Raw genomic sequence first — 15381 nt, forward strand, 5'->3', positions numbered from 1 at the left:
TGGGGATTATGGAAAGTTTGGATAGGTGTCTGATATAAGATCAACATATATTGCATTGACCTCAAGTGATTTTGGTGGTGGTAATGGGTTTAGGGTCCTAGAGGGTGGGGTCTCTTCTATATTTACTAAGCCATTAGTGGGGACTATGTATAAAATAATATTCTAGAGGACCCCAATAATTGACCAGGGTTATTTTGTGCTAAACTTCATGACATATTCTCTCCTTGAAGTTTTTAATTAAAGTAAGTTGTTTGAATGGTTATAATTCCATTTTTGTTCCCAATCCCCTTCTTAACCACTTGATTTCAACCTTGGAGTTTACCCTAATTTCTAAATTCCTAGGTTCCTAACTAAATATTGAGGTTATTCAATCATTTGTTAAGAAGAAGTGGGCATCTAAAAGGCCATGTTGATATTGTGACCCTCCCTAGGGGCTTCCTATCCTTTAATTTTCCAACAAAGAGGATTATATATTTTTATTATGCAAAGGCCCATGGATATTTAGTAAATTGGGTTTGTAATATTGAAAGTGGTCTCCAAAATGGATTTTTGATAAAAAATAATTGCATCAGTTCCATTATTGGTGCAACTTCTAGGTCTTCCACCAAATATGAAAATATTTTTATGGGGTTACTATCTTGCTTTGGTGAGCTCCTTTCAATTGATCCTAGTATGACTTCCATGACTAGATTGGGCTTTCCTAGAATCTATTTGAATATTTGTATATTTGAAAACCTCCCCTCTAATATTCCCATTAATTCTAACTAGGGGAGTGGAATTAGGAGATTGAATTTGAGTCCCTTGTTGTGATGTGGAGCCTAATCAAACTTGAAGCTTTATTTGTCATGATTTTCCCTAGATTATTTCTATGGTGGTTTGGGGACAATGGCACCAAGATGGGATCAAGGGGTAACACCCCTTCTGGGGTCTTGGGGAAGTTCCCTAGTGCGTTCCCTATTGTAATTTTTCTATTAAATTACTTATTCAAGCCCTAAGTTTGCAAGTGAAAAAAACTTGTATAAAATGGCTTAGGGTTATGAATTTCATAATGAACATGATGATATTATAGATTCTTACAATGGTATTAAGCTATATGAGATTGTGGATTCTAACCATTGGATAAAGTAATATGTGACTTATTGTTGGTTGGAGTAGCCTAGGGATTAGGTGAACCACGTTAAATCCTTGTGTTTTGTTTTCTATTTTGTATAATTTATTGTTTTCCGATATTGGTTATATTTGTATGTAGTTTTTATTTTTGTCCATGCTTAATTCTAACAAGCAATATCAGAGCCAGACTGTCACCATTTTTTTGTATACCTATCCTTTGTAGGAATGTCTCATGGTTGTGTGGGAGTAGTGGTAGATGAGCGTAAGATGAAGGCTGAGAAGTTTAATAGGTATAAATTTTAGTTATGGAAAATACAAAATGGAGGACTATCTTTATCAAAATAATTTATGGCAGTCATTAGAAAGAAAAGCCAAGAAATAGGGAAATTTTATAGATGGAGAGTAGGAAATTTTGGATAGAAATTGATGTAGAGGTAATGTTGGTTTCTGGATGGCCCAACTACAAGTTTATCAAATTGTGCAAGTTGACTAGTGTTTCCCAAGGCATTAAGTGCTCCAATATCTTTAAAACCTAACAAGACCTCCTCACCAAGATTCCAAGTGCTAGGGTTGAAATATTTTGCTGGTAATTTACCTGAGATTTAACGATTCATAGGGTTTTACAATATTTCAAACTCTCAAACCCTTGTAATCTCTTCAAATGACCTTCTAGGCCTAATTTCCCTTATTAGGCTTTCAACAATTAAAGATCCTTGATTTCATCCCAACTTTCCCAAAGCCCAAAATTAACTCTATGGGTTTCCAAATACCCATTTGACTATTCTTCAACAAATCAAAAGGTTACCCAGGGTTCTTTTGGACCAAAGTCTATGGTCACTATATTGTGGCCCTAAAATCCATAAAAAGTGATTAATTTAACAAAGGAACTATGAGTTATTTTCACTTCCCAGTCTCCCCACTTTAGAAAGTCTCTTCTTAGGTTAGGAATGTCACTTATCCAAGAAAAATTAAACTCAAATTTTCTACAACACCAAAAGCCCCAAATTGCTTCCCCGAACCCTCCAAAACTAGGGCTTTCTGATTAAATGTTGTCCCCACACTTTTGGGATCAATAAATGGTGGATTCACCTTTTCCTTAAGATAATCAATCACTTTCAATCATTAAAAAATGACCTCCAATGACTAGAACTTTTACTACTACTCCATAGCCGAGAATTCAATGTCTTTTTCTCCACAATCTTCAATGGTGGTCATCTATCCTTATACTTTTCTTGCCAAAACCCTATTAGACACCATATTATGACTTACCCCTGAGTCTATAATGAATTGACATACTTTACCTTCGATCAAACAAGTGGATCTAAGAATTCTTGGATTGTCTAGTTGTCCTCTTCCCATCAACAAACATTCTCCTTCTTTAGGCAAAACCACTATGTTTCCAAACTCCTCTTCTTCTTTTGGTTCTTCTTTGGTTAAAGTGATTCTCTTATCTCTTCCCTTGTCTTCAATCCACTTAGGACATCTATATGACTGATGGCCCACTTCATTGCAAGTGAAAAATATCCCTATGAACCCTCCATCATCTCTTCCTCCATGTCTTCCTCCCCTATATCCTCCTCGATAGCCTCTTTTGGTCCCTTGTGTATATGGTGTATCCTTGTATTTATCATTTCTATTCTAAAAATTAGTAGTAACTCTACCATCTCTTCCTATCATTGATGAACCTCCTCTTGTGTTACTCTATCTCTCTTTCCTTCTTCTTAACTTTTCCCTAGATTTGATGGCCAATTTGTAGCACTCTTAAACTAATCTAGGGATAGCAAGACTAAGTTCATCTTGGACATTGAACCTAAGTCCCTCCATGTACTTTGCAATATCTTCTTCAATATCTTCATCATGACTCACCCTTATGTCCAATTTATGAAACTCTTTAGTGTACTTCTGTATTTAGTGTACTTCTGGATGTCCATGCCTATTTGTTTAAGACCTTGAAACTTCTTGTGTAACTATACCGTATAATAATTTGGTAGAAATTATTCTTTCATCATATCCATCATTGTGTACTAGGATGTGATTTTTGGCCTCCTATTCCTCTATTTGTCTACTTGAACACAATCCCACCATAGTAGAGTGTGTCCCTTCAACTTTGACTTTGCTATCTTCAACTTTTTCCCCTCTTCAAATCCTCACATTCAAAGAAATTATCAATCACATTGAACCAATCTATCAACTCTTCATCATCCATATTTCCTCCATACATAGGAAAATCTAGTCTTACCCTTATATCTCCACTCTGTATGACTTTTAAAAACTTAGCCATCCTTTTGTCTTTAAGATCTAATTGTTCCTCCTCTTGGGGTTCTTTTCTTGTTCTCCTTCAATTTCTACTTCCTCATCCTACCTTCTACCTTTATCTCTTTTCACTAATGCCAAGATTTTTTTCACCATAATATCTAGTGTCTTATCCTTCTCATGGCTCCCCTTCTCTCTTTTCTTCCAATGCTTCCTTCAACTTCTTGTTATCATCTAATTGCTCCTTGAATATCCTTGTCAACTCCACATTTTTCATCCTTGTGGTAAAATATCCTTCCCCTGCAGACATGGTTCCTAATCCCTTTGAAAAGATGAATCAACTCAAGTACTTCTCCTAAAAGGATACTTCAACTATAAGGGCTAACTAAGGATCCAAACTATCAAAGTTCATAAGATCATTTTCATAAATTCCAAAGGATTCTTATTGGGGCTTTGACACCACTTGATGTAGAGGAAAGGGTCATGTATGGATGACCCAACTACAAGTTCATCAATTTGTGAAAGTTAACTAGTGTTTCCCAAGGCCTTAAGTGCTCCAATGTCTTCAAAACCTAACAAGAACTCATCACAAAGGTTCCAAGTTCTAGGGTTGATATATTTTGATATTAATACCTTGGATTTAAGGATTATTATGGTTTTAGGCTACTCCAAATTTTCCAACCCTGAATGTATTCTCTTCAAATGCCCTTCTAAGCCTAGTTGCCCCTATTAGGCCTACAAAGATAAAGATCCTTCATTTCCTCCCAACTTTCCTAAATCCAAAAGTTAAGTCTATGAGTTTTCAAATACCCATTCGGCCATTATTTAACATATCAAAAGGTTACCTAGGGTTATTTTGGTCTCCCTGTAGAATTTTACAAAGACAATAATATGTAATGATGTACATTATATTTATGTGGAAGGTTTAAATAATGGTTCCATGGGTAGCTCCATCAATAGGAGAATCATTAGGTTGATTACTAAAGAGGGTTACAAGGCTCTTATTAAAAATTGGAGACCTATAACTCTTCTAAATGTTTCCTATAAATGTTTTGCCCAGATCTTGGCTTTTAGACTTGAGAATATCCTGCCCAAATTTGTTTTCCCTACTCAAACTAGGTTTATTAAAGGTAGATATCCTTGAAAATATGATTACTACCTAGGAGGAAATGAACTAGGCCAAATGCTCTCAGCAAAATGCTGCCATATTTCTCTTGGATTTTGAGAAGACCTATGATAGAGTGGAATGGAGTTTTATCTCTATGATGCTTGATGCCTTTTGATTTCCTAGTACTTTGTGCAATTTGGCCAAGTTGTTTCTCAATGATGCTTATGCTGAAGTTGATATTAATGGATCCCTCTCAAGCACCTTCCCTCTCAGTAGATCCATCATGCAAGGCTGACCCTTGCCCCCTACTCTTTTAATCACTGCTATTGTGGCGCTTTAGTATATTCTAAGAGACAACTCAATATCCCCTATTGTTAGAGGTGTCTCTCCCCTTAATAATGATGAGCATATAAATTTCCAATTTGTAGATCATAGTGCTTTTTTCTTTGAAGCCACTGATGATAAATTTGAAGCCTTGCAAAATAAACTCAATTTTTTTTTGTTTTATTTCTAGTGCTCGATTATCCCACTCCAAATTCATATGTCTTGGATGGGAAGAGCAACTACCTATTTGGTTCAATAAATATGATTTTCAATGGGGAGGGCCTTAGAAAATCATTAGATACCTTGGCATCCCTTTCTCTATTGAGTCCTCCTTGAAAGATATGTTGCTCTAGGTTAAGGAGAAGATTAATAAAATTTTGAATAAGTTGCACAATAGATCATTATGCTTGGCTACCAAAGTATAGGCTTGTCAATTGTTTTTGTCTTCATACAATATTTACTACTGCCCCTCTTGTATGTTCAATAATTACTAGATTTTGGAAATTTAAAATCTTATTAGGAATTTTTTATGGTCTGATGGCTAGGTAAATAAAAAAATTCATGTTATTAGAAGTGATTGGTGCTACATAGATAATCTCCTTGGGTGCTTGGGATTGAAAGACCTAAAAATTCTATGGATTGCCCTTGCTGCTAAGTGGATCTTCCACTCTATGGTAGGTAATGATCCTTGGCAGATTTTTGTTATGAGTAATATTGAAACGGGTTACCCTAGAAAGGCTAAGTCTTGGAAGAATTTTCCTTTTAGTGATCTTATTATTGGAAACTTTGATATTGTTATTCAAGGATCCACTATCATTAGATCCATTTGGAAAGCCTGGAATCATGTTACAAATTTCATTTCTAATAGGGACTTCTATGATCATAATCTTCTCTATGGAGAAAGGTCCATTTGGTGGAATCTACACCTATTTGGCAAGCCACTTTCTCTGTCACGTGGGTTCTTTGCCAGATATTGTTACTACAAGGGCATTATTTAGTTGGCTGACGTCTTCAAACATGATAGGATCATCAGCTAGGACGATCTTCAAAATAAATATACTATCTTGAATTCCCAAAAGAAAACTTATAATATAATTATAATATGTTTGAAGGATTTACCCAGTATGTGCCATGTTGACTCTCATAGATTTGTGAAATGTAAATGGTTAGATGAGACCATTATATTCAAAATCAAAGCTAAAATATTTACATTGTGATTGAGTATAATGATGCCATTGCTAATCATGTCAATTCTATTTGGTACTCTAACCTTGATGTCAACTCTTGGAAGAAATACTTTGGTAAATTATGGACAAGCCCTATTGATCATAAGATCAAATTCTTTAAATAATTTTTGCTTCTTGACAGATTCTCAATTAGGAAAGATACTTCTATGACTAATTACTGTAACCTTTGTAGACTTCCTAAATCCGGTAGACATATTTTCATTTACTATATTTTTGCTAAGGAAATATAGCTTATGTTTGGCATTATTTTTCCTAAGACCTAATGTTTTTTAAATCATTATTGGACATATTTATGGTCTAAAAAAAATACTAATCTATTTTGGAATATCTCTCCAATATATTCTATGGAAGATTTGGAAATATAGGAATGAAGAGAGGTATTAGAACAACCCTAGGGTTCTTACTAATTTTTTTTGAAAAGCACACATATTTTAAAATCTTCTCATAGGTTCACATCACAATGCTAGTTGAGAAAGAGAAGCTTAAAAGATTCCTAAAGACTATGTATGCCATTTTCTTTGTCTTTGAAAGGAAGAATGGCTATGAATGGAGGAGATATATGGACAATCTTCAAATTTTTGAGAAGATGCTAAAGAAGTTGAACTTGGAGGTCAAATAATTAAAAATATGACAAAATCCTCATGGTTGCACAAATACAAGAGAAGGAAAGCATTGTTTAGATGGAGGGCTCCATGGGTTGGACTACATGGGTGGACACCCATGATGTTATCTTATGCTCATTTTTTTGTTTATACATACTTTGTATAGGGCTTATTTTTACTCTGATACTCTTGATATGAGGCATTGTCTCTAATTTTGTTCACTTAGATGTAAATATTTTTCTCTAATTTCCTTATATATAATACAAAAAACATTAGTGTACTTGTGGTAGGCAAAATCACTATTGCATTTACTTATGCAGAGTAAATTGAGTATTTTGGGTGATGTGAATTTATCTAAATTTTCATATTTATTTTTAAGTTCATATATTATACAAACTAATTATCTCCAACATGATTGGTTGAGTTCTTTAGAAAACTCAAAAATAAACTATACCACTAGTGTCAAAGAATTTTTTTAGGCACTTTGTTAAATTGTAATGTTATTTTATATTATATGTTAAAAATATTCATAACTATATTATTATTATTTTTTAGACTGCAGGAATCGGTGCAACACGGCCCCCCTATAAATTGCAGTGCGCCTAATAAACTTTTTAACGTGACTGGTAGCGCTGGCGTGACACGCCCACCGGTACCACAACGACGGGGGAGACTAGAAACCGTGACCAACCCCCTGCAATAGGGAAGATTTAGCCAACCGAGCTAGGGCCCCCACCCTATTCATAACTATATTATAATAATATAATTTATTTTTTATTAAATTGATATATTATTTAAATCAATTATTTGAATGTCAATGGTTGAATTCTTTTGATTTTATTAATTATTTTTAGGACTATCATAATAGTTCTCTAAAAATGGCCCTCCTTTTTTAGAACTATTATTAATATTTTGTAGAACTTTTTAAATAATAAGTCTTAAATTTCCAACAAAAAATATTTATAATAAATCTAATGTTTTTATTAATTTCTTAATTATTTTTTATCTCTATTAAATGAAAAGTAATCTAATTTAAATTTAACATAAAACTTAATCATTATAATCAATAAAATAAATAAATTTACTTTATAAATGTCTTTTGAAAATTTATTGATAGATGTAATTTACAATATAATTTTTCAAAGAATTGAAACTATGATAATAATTCAACTTACCAAAAAAAAAAATCAATGTAGTAAACTATAACACTAAAGTATTGCTAATATTTTAAAAAAAGAAGCATCACAAAAAATCAATTAGTAGTAATATTTTCTTAATTATCTTTATCTTTAAATTAATGTTGGAACTTCATAAACTAAGAATTACAAACAAATGTCCAGTAGAGTGCCCAGCCTTGATCATCTTTTTTTTCCTGTTCTTAAATATTAGTTTTTTCAAATATATACACTTTTAATTTTTTAATTTTTTATATTCAATTGCCTTTTATAGTTATTTATTAATATATGGAATAGCTGGAATTACAAAATAATTGATAATGGAGCATTAGAATTTGAAGCTAATCCAAAAGACTCAAAGTACTGAGATGATATTTAATTATACTCACAGAAGAGCATTTCGCAATAAATAAACAACAATCATCTTCCTGCATGAAATCCATGCTTCAGTGAACTTCTCATCACATTGTAAGAAGCATGTCCTAATTAACTTTGCCACATCATCAAAATATAAAATGTGGAAGAGAACCAATCACAACATTGTGGAACAGTCAAACTGCTTAATCTTTAACAATTAGTTTATGCACATAACAAAAACATTAAGATGTTGATCAACAATTCCACTTTTATGCATATTCAAAAAGATTCAATGCTACATAAATATTGGTAATGACTAATCACTCATCAAATCTCATTATTTAATCAAGTAACATTAACCAAATTGTTGATCCAACATACAACAATTATAGTGATTGCACATAATTTAAATTTCTTTTTATTAGTCTCCATATTTACATAACTCTCAAGTTATAATTACATAATTAGTACATGTCAATGATTAACAATACAAATCAAATTGAGATAACCTTTCCTATTGCGTTCTTCAACGTATCCTATCTTTAAAGCCATAGGACATCGTCCTCTTGATATTTGAGATGGGAGTGTGGCCTAGACACTTTAACCTTGCCAATGATGGAGTGAAACACTCCCCTGGGATTCTTCTTGACATGAAGAATGCCCCAACCTTGTCATGAAGGAAAAATGCACGTTTTTGTGCTAACAACAACAAGATGTTCAAATAAATCTGAAAATGCATATGTTCATTTCCTCTTATCTGTTAATGCACAACCAATCATAAAATTGTTGACATGAATCTATAGAATAACACATAAGATTACTATTTTCATATAGTTTAGTCAAACATAGCAATGCTGAATTGTAACAAGAGGTTTGAACTAATTTTGTTTCACCTTATGGTATAATCATTCATAGTGATGCTGAAAGAATACTATTTCATCTCATTCACATACAACATATGCCATTCTTTTCCTATGTTTCAATCAACCACAATACTACTGAAATGCCTACTCTTGCAACTATGACACATAAAAGGTCTTCCATTTTTCTATTATGGTTTAGCCAACATTGAAAAAAATAATATTGCATCTAAAATAAAATATACATGTTTATCCATCCTATTATTAAGGTTCAAAGAATGTTTAATGCTGAAAATATACTTTGATCAAGACACACATAGGATTGTTCCTTCCCTAATGTATAGTCAGACATTACCTAGGATCCTACAGGTTCACAAGATTGTTTAAATAGGAAGTTTTTCAATTAAATCAATATAGCCTTAACTTTGTTTAAACATTTTGCTAGCTATGCATAAGGTCTTCTGTTGTCCTAGTTTGTTATTTGTGGAAATTTGTAATGCCCTTATTATAGAGCAGCTACTAGTGCAACACAATGACCTTGGGCTGGTGTAAAATCATGAATGATCAATTCTTATGTTTGGTTATAGCGTTGACCCTATATATATATTTATTTAAGTGTTTCCTTCTAGATGATCTATAGGTCGTAATAGTTATGGAGAAAAGAATAAACAAAAAAAAGAAAAGTACAATAGATGGATTGAAAAACCTTCCAGGCTAGATGTACATCCTGAAGAAGCTTTACTGCCACCATATAGATGTCTTAGGAGGAGCAGCAAAAGTTAATACTATTTTAGTAGGAGCTAATAGAGAGACCATAGACCATCTACTTCCTATGAGCCATTATGTTTTAATGCACTTAGAAGACATTTATGCTATAGCTGATAAGACAATCATAGGTAGCAATGAAGCACAAGAAACTAAGATTTCCAACACAAAGCTAAACATGGAAAATCTAAAGGAAACGTATGGACAAACTCTCCAAGATGAGCAAATTTAATAGTCTGTGCATTAAGTAGAATAGACATAATAGAGGGAACCTAATTCAATGATGTCTCTGCTCAATGATGCCACTGTTTGATGATGCCCTCTTATTCATCAACGCCTCTACACAATGATGCCCTCCCTTCCTTAAAACCCCAATTGTTGATATCCTTTCTTTTCTCCCAACCTTTGTTTTTAAGAATCCCCAATTGTAACTAACCTAAAAAAAACTAAATTCTAGTGGGGTTTTTTCCTATGGTTTTTTTGGTATTTGATTCATTGTAGAAGTTTGAAAATCCATGACACTTAGTAAACACACATATCTATTTATAGGTAAAAGAAAATTGTATTACTAAATTCTTTTTAATTAATTTAAAATTGTATTTATATGTTAAAATCAAACATTAAACTCTTCTATTAGCATATCAATATATATACACTTTCTATCTGACATCTTTTTAATTATATCATTTATGAATCAAATGAAACATCTAATTCATTTCGATCTTTCAAGGTTAGTTCTAGAAATTTATCAAACAACAACATAAAATGCTACATGATGTGTGTGTGGTAGCACGACATCCAACACATTCCCTTCTAAGAGGCTAGCCCTCTCTACCTCAACCACACTCTCATCATGATTATCCCTACATCCACTCAGACACTCATAACCAAAAATGAGTCAGTATCCATCATAATCAAAACAACACATCTTAATTACATCATCATTAAGAAATAAAACATTAACATAATCAAATTATTAAATCAAAACATTTAAAACACTTCAATGACATCATTATCATAACATAATATCTCATGTATATCCATAGTAAATTAAGTAATTTTATTTTGGTAATCTAAGATATTAACTTTTATTTATCTTAAATTAAAATTAATCAATTTTGACCAAATCAACATTTTCCATGTAGGAAAGAAAAGAAAATGATCCTAGGGAAAGACGTGACATCCTTCCCCACTAGGAAAAGGCATCATCCTGATGTCATGCAAACAAAATTTAGTATACACATACCAAAATTGTTATCCAACTGAAATAAAATAACTATCTATAGAAAAAGATGGGGAAAAGATTTCTAGATTTTTTTTTCATCTTCCCAAGAGGCACTATCCATGCCAAATTGGTCCCATTGGACCTTATACTAAAGTACATCCCCGTCTCATACCCTAAGGGTACACCTACTCAATGCTACTACTATCATAACGATGAAGGAAGGAAACTAAATGATTAGGTAGGATTCAATGAATCTACCCATGCTTTCATTTCATTCCTTCCTAGAAAATTCTCCTTCAATCCTCTTAGAATTTTCCTCAAAATGATTCATCTTGAATTTCATGCCACTAGCTCATCAAGCTTATCTTCCACATGGCTCACATAATCCAAGAAATCAAACTTGTTAGCTCAAATTCATCAAATTTACAATCTTTCTCATAATACTGAGACTCAACATTAACTTGCTTCTAATTCTTAGCATGTATTGTGTTGCTTGACATCCACTGTCAAATCACTTGGCATGAACTAAAGATTACTAGTGCTTAGCATTAACTAAACTTTACTTGGCTTATACTGTATTACTCAACATACACTAAACTTTGACTTTGCTAAACTCCAACTAATTTTTTGTGTGGCTTACACTAACTTTTCTTGACACCTACTATTCAAATTTTCAAGGTTGGTAGACTCAATTTGTTTTACTTATTCATCTAAAATTAATTAATGTATCCATCCCTTGCAACCTTAAGTAGATAATAAATGCACTATAATTTTACTATCTTTACTAATCTTTGTACTCCTATTCCATATCATAACTCAACCTTTCCTCAAAGTGATATTGCTACATCATTTGATCAAATTATCTTCATCAATCAATCAAAAAATAGTGCTCAAATTATCTAAGTAATTATCTTTCTACCAAGTAGCAGTTTTGATATTAGTGAAAAAATAGTGATTTAAATACATTCTCATACTTGTTTTAATTTGTTTTCAATAATCTCCATCTTTGTAATTGATGGAAAACAAATATTAATCAATAAAACCAACAATAGTTCCAAAAAGAAAATAAATCCTTGTATTTAAATCTTTCCCTCTATCAACAACTTTCATCTTTTGTATACGTTACAAAATTCTATTCTAATCAATAGATAATTAATCAACTCATCCTTATGTCTCCCTCTTGATCACTTCTTATATTTCCCTTTGAGTAGATATACCATGTTTCTTCTATCTCTTTCTCCCTACATCTTCTATAATCTCCCTCTCTAGATTTCTAGATTTCTCCCTTTTTTTGTCTTTCTCCCTCATTGTCTTTCTCTCCCTTTCTCCCTCTATCACCTAGCTTGTGACTAATTTTTAGCTCTAGCCCTTTGATTACTTTGGGTAGCTCCTAAAGTAAGATCCACTACATCAATGTATAACATATGCCAATCATCTTTTTTGATGCATGCCACTTCTCGTGCTTCTTTAATAGCCTTATATAGGGGTATCACTCCTAGTTTACCTCTTGGATACTCATGAGTATCCTTAGGTAATTCTTTTGTGAAGATATTAGCTATTAATTCTTTTGTATTAATATATTCCATCTTCACCTCTTTATCTTGAACTAACTCTCTCAAGTAATGATACTTGATTGCAATGTGCTTAGTCTTTGTATGCATGATAGGATTCTTTGATATATTTATAGCACTTGTGTTATCACAATAAAGTATCAGAAGTTCAGTGATTTCCTCCTTATAACTTGTAATTGTTTGAAACATACAATATTTATACAATTTATTACAACAACAATTCAACTTGAGCAATAGATTGAGACATGTAGTTGTGTTTCTTGCTAGTCCATGTAACTAGCCTTTTTCCTAAGAAAAATTCTCCTCCAGCAGTGCTCTTTCTATCATTAATATTTTGTGGCCAATGAACATTAGTGTAGGGTTCTAATTCAAATTTCTCATGTTTCTTATAGTATAGACCATATTCTTTGTTCCTTTTAGATATCTAATTATTTTCTTAATAGCCATAAATGATTCTCCCTTGGATTAGCAAATAATTTGTTAAGAGATTGTTGGAAGGATGAGTGGTTATGATATTCCTATGGGGAATTATTGTAGATATTTTACTATGATGATATGTTACATTCATGATTGAGTTTTTCATTTATGTCAACATAGGACTTTTCTATGGTATCTGGTAGAAGAACATCGCAAATATCATGTTGGTACAGATGGCTAGTTGAGTATTCTACCTATCTCAAGTTAAATGGGAGATACTTTTAAGTATCTAGTATGTGTAGTTAATGATCGAAGAAGAAATGATAAGTCTGGAAGAAGTTATGTAAGTTTTGGTTATGTTTATTCTGAGATAGAGTTTCTAAAGGCATGTACTAGTAACCTTTTTATATCTCTTAGCATAAATGTTATTCTAATAATTAAGGTTGAAGATGTGTAGAAAAAATGTTGATGATGACATGGCTAAGTTCTCTCATCATAATATTATGTGTATGGAAAGATATTCAACTTGAAAGATGGAAGATTGATGTTATTGCTAAGAGTAACATGTTCTTAATGTGGTCCTCTAATGATTAATTGAGAAAGTCTAATAGTCAATTTAGGGAATTTTTTTACAGACTCGGTATAAAGGAAGGGAATTTTCCTTTATCATGGTATGGATAGATATGGTATTTGCATGGAATTATAACCAATAGAGAGATAAGAATGCAAAGTTGAATAGAGCAGAGTGAAAATGAAGGAAACTTCATTGGCAAATTTTGCTGAGTGATCTAAGGTTTAATATTTGGATTTGAGGTTTGTGACCTAGTCTACAAGGTTTGATAGTGATTGGTTTGGTTGATAGAACAAATAAAAGAAAAAAATAACATTAAATTGCATGTTTGAGTAGTGAGCTCTTCTTGTAGTTTAAATTGAATGTTTAGGTAGTGGGGTCTGCTTGCATACATTGTACTATAACTCCTAATAGCGTTGGCACAACTCCTAATAGAGTTGGAATCTCCTAACACAAATTCAAAGCCTCCTAATAGGGACTCTTTTTATTAATTGTTGCAATAGACTCCTAATAGGGTCCATCCTCTAACAAGGAATATTTATATTAGTACATAATCTTTAGGGCATCATCCCCACTGAGATTTTCCCTTTGATCAAGGGTTTCCCTAGTCAACATATCTAGTGTAATTGTCTATATGCATCTTATTATGATTATTATTTACTTTGGTTCAACAGTTAAGTTTTTTTAAAGAAAATAAATGTTTTAACTATTGGATAACTAATTCACCCCCATCCCCCACCCTGCCTCTCAATTATCTTAGTGGACTATTGTTTCTAATAGAATCTTGTAACTATCCCTATAGTTAATACAATATTAGGTTTTTTGTGTCCTATATATTGTAATTTGTCAATCATAGACATATGCAATATTTGTTTCACCTCAGCTGAATCATCAATCTTTGATAATTTATTTCATGTCATTATCGACATGCTTAGTGGCTTAGAATCTTCCAATCCAAATGTTTTTAGTATCTCCTTTACATATTTTGACTAAGTGATGTATATACCATATTTCATCTGATGTACTTGAAAATCCACAAATAACTTGATCTCTCCAAACATAGGCATTTCAAATTCTTCCTTCATTTAATTTACAAAATCCTTACATAAGGTATCTTGACCTCCAAATATGATATCATCAACAAAAATTTTAGATAGTAAAATATCTTTTCCTTTTTTTTGTTTACAAGTATAGATTGTTTTGTCATTAGTCCTCTCAAATCCAATCTTCACAAGATAATTATGAAGCCTTTCATTAGCATGCTCTTGGTGCTTTCTTCAAACCATAGAAATTTTTGTGTAGTCTACATACCATGTTCTTGTTGTCAGCATCAACAAATCCTTTTGGCTATTCTATATAAACCTTCTCTTCCAATATACCATTCAAAAATGAAAACTTAATATCCATTTCAAAAACTTTGAAACCTTTGTATTCAGAGTAAGCAAGAAGAGTTCTTACTCCTTCCAATCTTACAGCAAGAAAGAATGTTTCTCCATAGTCTATCCCTTATTCTTGTGTATATCCTTTACAAAATAATCTTTCCATGTTCCTTTTGACTTTACCATTTTCTTCTAACTTGTTTCTATATACCTACTTCGTACCAATCACATTTTATCTTCTCATCTAGGAACTAGAGTCCATGTCTTATTTTTCTCAATTTGTTCAATCTCTTCTTTCATGGATTTACTCCAATCCACATCTTCTAAGACATCTTCCACCATTTTAGGTTCATGCATGCTAAGAAAACATGTCTCATTTCTCAACTTGTTCCTTTTCATTGGTCTTGCATCTTTATC

The sequence above is a fragment of the Cupressus sempervirens genome, chromosome 4 (assembly GCF_028749045.1).
Source record: "Cupressus sempervirens isolate cs-2001-9-10 chromosome 4, ASM2874904v1, whole genome shotgun sequence".
Lineage (NCBI taxonomy): Eukaryota > Viridiplantae > Streptophyta > Pinopsida > Cupressales > Cupressaceae > Cupressus > Cupressus sempervirens.